Here is a 6,093-nt window from a genome sequence, read left to right as displayed (position 1 = left end):
CGAGACTTCGACAGATCTGTGAGATCTCTGTGTGTGTGTTTGTGGGAGAAAGGAGAGGGAGAAGAGAGAATGATCCAGAGACGACTGACGTCTGTGTATGCGTGTGTTGTGCGTGTGTGGTGGCGTGTGTGATCTCTGTGTGTGCGTGTGTGTGTGTGTGTGTCAGTGGTGTGTGTGTGTGTCGGTGGTGTGTGACGGTGTGAGAAAAAAAAACACCTAAATAATTCAACTTTTACAGCTTTTAGAAATTGTACAATTTTTTACAAGACAAAATTAATGGTGGTTTCATGCATCAAGATTCAAAACCATGTGCCTCAGGTGATATTCTTTCAAAGATAAATGTAGAAAGATTATTAGAGGATGATGTGGGATCTAGCAGCACTGACTCTTTGGAAGAACTTTTACGCCCAAGACCAAGAAACACTGGAATTCCACCTTCTTCCAATCCTACACAACCACAAGATCATGCTGATACTAATGATAGCTTTACTACAAGATCAGGAGACTCACCTACCACCGGAGGTGGAGCTGGAGGTAGTGGTGAAGGATATAGTGAAGCTGGAGGTAGGGGTGGATATGGAAACTATGTTGGACCACCTCCCGGATTTATGAGCCCCTTTACTGGTGAGGCAAACTTCACGCATGCAACACAGGATGAGGACCATGGCAATAGATGGGCAGGACCAGGAATTGGTGCCATAAAGAAGGACTATACTCGTAGAGAAAGAGGCAAAGGGATTTTGTCAAGTCAAGAAGATGACTCGTTATCTATAACTTTGGACTCTGTTGGATTGGGAAGTAGTAACTATTGTTATACTCATAACCAACCATTTCCCTACCCTTCATATCTCATTCCTGTTGGGATGGAATCGAGCGACTCATGGAAAGAATCTGAGACTCAATCTTCAAATGATTTTGCTTATAGACAACGTCAAGCAATCTCGGATCCATATGGGTGGCATGTTAACAATTACATGCAAAACTATTTTGGGGATTTATCATTTGATAACTACTCTTCACAATACACTTACTCTACACATAGAGATGATGACGATAGTGAAAATTTTGAACCTCATAGGAACTCTATGTGGTACTAAGTCACTCATGTATCTTACCATGCATTGTATAAAGTGTAAAATATTGTACTAATTCATTATATATAAATGATTATGGTGTGTTTAAACTTCTTTCATTAATTACTACATATTTTCTACACTCACAATGTTTGCCAGCTTGCTATATAATCAACTTAAATAAGTTAAATCCATCATGCAATGCATTTCCTTCCAATTTTTTGTGATAAACTAATAGATAAATGACTAAATAAACATCTTGCAAAGTTTCAATAAAATTTTCCAAGTTTTTCTTATAATTTTTGTGGTTTTTATTCATTTTTTATCGATATCGATAATATCCTGATATTTCCGATATCATCGATATTTTATACCTTGGTTGTAACTCATAGGGGTTGAGGTATGGGTAGATGGTGTGCTAAACTGATTGCACTAGGTAGCAGTGGTACTTAGATGGTCCTGCTTGGTATATCCGTGATAGGGGACCATACGCATTCTGGGAGTGATCATGCTTGGTATATCCGCGATGGGTAATCACTACCTAGAGCTACAGAATATAGTCCTGCTTGGTATATCCGCGATGAGGGACTGTTAGGGATGATCATGCTTGGTATATCCGCGATAGGTGATCACTGCCTATGTTATTAAATTATGCATATGGTTCTGCTTGGTATATCCGCGATGGGGGACCATATGTATTCAGGGGTGATCATGCTTGGTATATCCGCGATGGGTGATCACTGCCTACACGAAGAGATTATGCCTATGGTTCTGCTTAGTATATCTGCGATGGAGGACCATACGCATTTTAGAGGTGATGATGATTAGTTGTACTTGGTACATATCGATAGGCGATCATAATTTAGTTTAGATTCCGTTGAGTGGTCCGGAATCCCTACTCTTGCTCATTTCCATAAGTTAGACTTGAACCCTAGATTCGAGTGAATGGGAATTACCAACAATAGACTGTAAGATCTCGTATTTAATGTGTATACATATGTACATATACGTATGTATATATAATTAGTTTGTTTTGACTGACCCACCTGGCCACTTAGAAGCCAACACAAATATTTTGAATGAGATTGCCATCTCTTCTGGCGGTCTATGACTTAAGACCACGTGTACTCACCTGAATTAGTTGCTATCTTCTTTCTCCTCAGTGCCTACAGCTAGCTTAACAGCTGTGGTCAGCCGCCAACTTCAACCAATAAGGGGCTTTGTGGTTTCCGTTTAGTAACCTATAAATAGGAGATCAACTCCATTGTTTTCGAACTCAAGCTAGCATGCACTGCATGCTCTGGAGCTCATATAGTGTTTACATGTGTGTGTGTGTGTGTGTGTATATACACATACATATGCTGTGCGTGTATATATTTATATATATATATATATATAGAGAGAGAGAGAGAGAGAGAGAGAGAGAGAGAGAGAGAGAGAGAGAGAGAGAGAGAGAGAAAGAAAGAGAAGGGAGTAAGAAACCAGAAGCTGAGGTGCTTCTTAATCGGCGGTGTCAAATCTGTAGCAGGATAAATATGGGTAATGATTCTCATATTTTCTTTAGTCTTTCCATAGCTCTATATATTGTAGAACTCAGTCGTGTTTCATCTATGTTGGTTGTATTATATATGTATGTATATCTGCATAGACGTTTGGCTATCAGACTTTACAATTGGAGATCATCTTACCTACACAAAAGTGATAGGACTGAACCTATACATATTTATCACATGCTAAATATGATCTCTTACCTTTATTAGAGGTTGTTATATAAAAGAGGGCTTAGGCATATTAATTCGAACATATATCTTTCTTATTGGTTTGAGAGAAACTATATATGTATATGCTGGTATTCATGCATATAACTTTGCACAAGTCTGAGTAAACCAAGCTAGCTTTCTCAGCATGGAACTATCTGCATATATTCATAGGTATAGTTTCAACTGTATCAAGTAAAGCATGTGTTTGGAGTTGATCAACATATAATAACTTGTGAATTAGTATTGCGGAATCGATAAACTTAAATACATTAATTAGGATTAGAGTTCATGTCATGCATTTGGTAATTTTCTTATATATGTGGTTTAATATACTTATTCATTAATCATATGAAAGACTTTATTTAATTATTGGCTAAAGTTATGTTCCCAGCTTATACACCAAAAAGACAGCATGCATATTTATATTTGTATTTCACATGTCCCTTGTTCTGCAAGTTGTACTCATTCAAACGTTCTGTTATGACCATGTTATTATTTTAGATCAACCAAAAGGGCATTTGAAATAGGTGTTGTTAAGTTAGTAATCTCAAGTGCTTTGACTGGGATTAAAGTTCTTGTCTTGCATATAGTGATTTTCTTATACTTGTGAATAGGAGCTTATCACAGTTGTGGTTTCTTGTGTTAATATCTCGGAGCAATGCTTTGGAATCCAGGTAGGGGAAATACGGCAGACCTTTACGGAGATTGGCTTTATTAAATTTTGTGAAGCATTATATTATTATTGTTATTGATCTTGTTGGTTGATTAATGTGATATGGTTTATTAATTGGACAAATACTGCTCTTGCGTGTTTACTTGTTATTGGTTATGGAATTATTGGTGAAATGCTATTCGCTGAGAATATGTTGTGGTACATGTGAACGATGAAATGAGATTATTTGTGCATTACTCATGTATGAGAATAGTTGGAAGTTCAGTGTTGAGAAAGGAACTGGAAATGAGGGTAGTTGGAAAGAATCTTTTGTGTAGTTGAGCCAAATTCTTAGCAGGTACCAGGTCTCAGGTGAGCCCACAGTGCACAGATTATTTAAGGGTAATTCGGGACTGGCGACGAAGAGTTTGAGCAAGATGACTAACAAAAGGGGAAATTGGGATGATTGAGTTACATGGGGTTAATTTGTATATTAAAACATTCGAACCACCACTGCAGAGGTAAAATGCACGGTATGGGACGTGCAGGTCCGCGTGTTTTATTACATGAATTAACGGGTAGAGATGAAGAGTATTGTATCGCACTCATGCATTGTTGATGATAATGATTTGGTACTTGATTACATGATTTTATGACACTTAATTTAATATTGTCAATGTACTGTAATAAGGTTATGTCCCTACTGAGCTGTTAAAGCTCACCCCTCTATTGATATGCAGGTTTACGAACTAAACAATCTAAGAGGGTAGACGGGATGAGATCGGATTAAGTGTGAGGATGGAATTTTGTATTTCTTTATTTTAGCCTTGTAAAGAATTATTGAATTATTTTAAATAAGAAGAATTTTATTTTCCAACCCGTTTCAGTTTTACTTTAATTATTTAGTTTTTAGTTCGCGTTTCGGATTCGGGTTCAAGTTTTTACTACCGACCCCGGGTCCGGGGCGTGACATAGACCTTGTGAAGATAAATTAGAATTACCATGTTTATTACTTAAAATCCAAGTAGGGAATTACATAGAGTTCCTTAATTACATTCGGGAAGTTATATGTTATTTCATTGATTGATTAATGTATTTAGATATTAATATCGAGCGTCTTTGATTTATGGAATTGATTGATTGACGTGATCGTGGTATGACGTTGGGTATGATTGATATTATTATGATTAGATTAGTTCATCATTGCGATTTGAGAATAATATTGTGCTTCGTTTGTTCTTTGATATGTTACATACTATGAATTGCGGTATTATGTGAAACATAGTGATTTATATAATGGATAAATTGGAAAGCATTTGTGTGAGAATGGCATACCGGCATGCATGATAAGGTGATATTTGTTGTTTGGCGTAAGGTTGATGTGTAATGTGGGACTTTATGAGTTCTGCTAGAAGTATTTTACGAAAAGTTTTAGAGTTTGATGAATGGTGAACTACGAATGGCTTGATCCCTGTTAAGGTTACGTAGGTAGTCTAACGATGAGGTTAGATGCAGCCATAAAGTATACGAAAAATTAGTATGCGAAAAATTAGTATGCGATTCGATTCTTGAGTTATGCTTCATACATATCCCGAAGGCGGGATCTGTTGGGTTTATGGTTACTTGAGGACGTCACGTGTCGATCTTGGACATAAGTCGGGATTGGGGCGAGACAGCCTTTGTGGTTGATTTAGAAAGGCCAATGGATGCCTGTGTGACTCCTTTGAGATTTTCAGTGGTTTATTTTTTATTTTGATTATGTTTTTATAAAGAATTGATTTATATTTGTCATTAATAAACTATGATCGGTGGACTAGTTTTATGATTATCACATACGTCAGATTATTATCACTCGCATGAGCTTCACAGCTTATCCGGGTTGTTGTTTTGCCCAGTGCACTATTCTCGCAATGTATGGGCGATTGTGTAGGACATAGGTCTGAGTAGATACAAGGATTGGGGGTAGCAGTCAAAGTTCATCGATTGGAGCGATTAGGTTACCCTTGTACCTTTCCTTATATTTCTTTGCGACTTTCTTTTGGGAGCATACATGCGTTAGCTTTGTTGTACAGTTGTATATTTGTGACTGAGATGCCACCACCTTGTAAATGTTGTTAATTTCAGTTTTAGTATGCCATTTTGTATATTATTTGTATTTCTTTGCACCCCCTACAATCACTATCGCACGTCGATCTTGGACGTATGTCGAGATCGGGACGTGATCAGCCCACACTTACAAGGTGGCCCAACCACAAAATATACTTGGTTCCACGTAAATCAGTCTAATTAATCCATTATATCACATAACTAATCATGCGTATATTGTTTGTATTCACATGGATTATAGTTATTTCATGTGATCTTCCAGAGCTGGCTGTGTCAATACTATGAACAAAGACCAAACAGGTATCCGACTGACTAGGTTTCACAGAGCTTTATCAAGTCAAAAATATTAAATTTGTAAAGGTAGATGTTGTTGGAGTGGTTGTTGCTTTTAGTGGTAATAACTTGTATAGTATGCATTCGAGAAGGGAACATCGCTTTTGATCACTTTACAGGCCTTCGTCAAATTTATTGCGGACAAAGAAAGAGATGCCTTTAAACCTTT

General features: G+C 37.1%; 1 long non-coding RNA gene across 1 annotated transcript; it reads left to right on the top strand.

The window, feature by feature from the left end:
• Window positions 1–2,069: 2,069 nt before the first annotated feature.
• Window positions 2,070–4,362, top strand: LOC114820754 (uncharacterized). The gene is made up of 3 exons (XR_011583229.1): window positions 2,070–2,612; window positions 3,448–3,507; window positions 4,226–4,362. It is a non-coding gene; the product is annotated as an uncharacterized lncRNA (long non-coding RNA).
• Window positions 4,363–6,093: the final 1,731 nt, after the last annotated feature.

Source organism: Malus domestica, chromosome 07 (assembly GCF_042453785.1).
Source record: "Malus domestica chromosome 07, GDT2T_hap1".
Lineage (NCBI taxonomy): Eukaryota > Viridiplantae > Streptophyta > Magnoliopsida > Rosales > Rosaceae > Malus > Malus domestica.
Note: the sequence above shows the minus strand (reverse complement) of the source record. Positions and strands in the feature narration are given on the sequence as shown.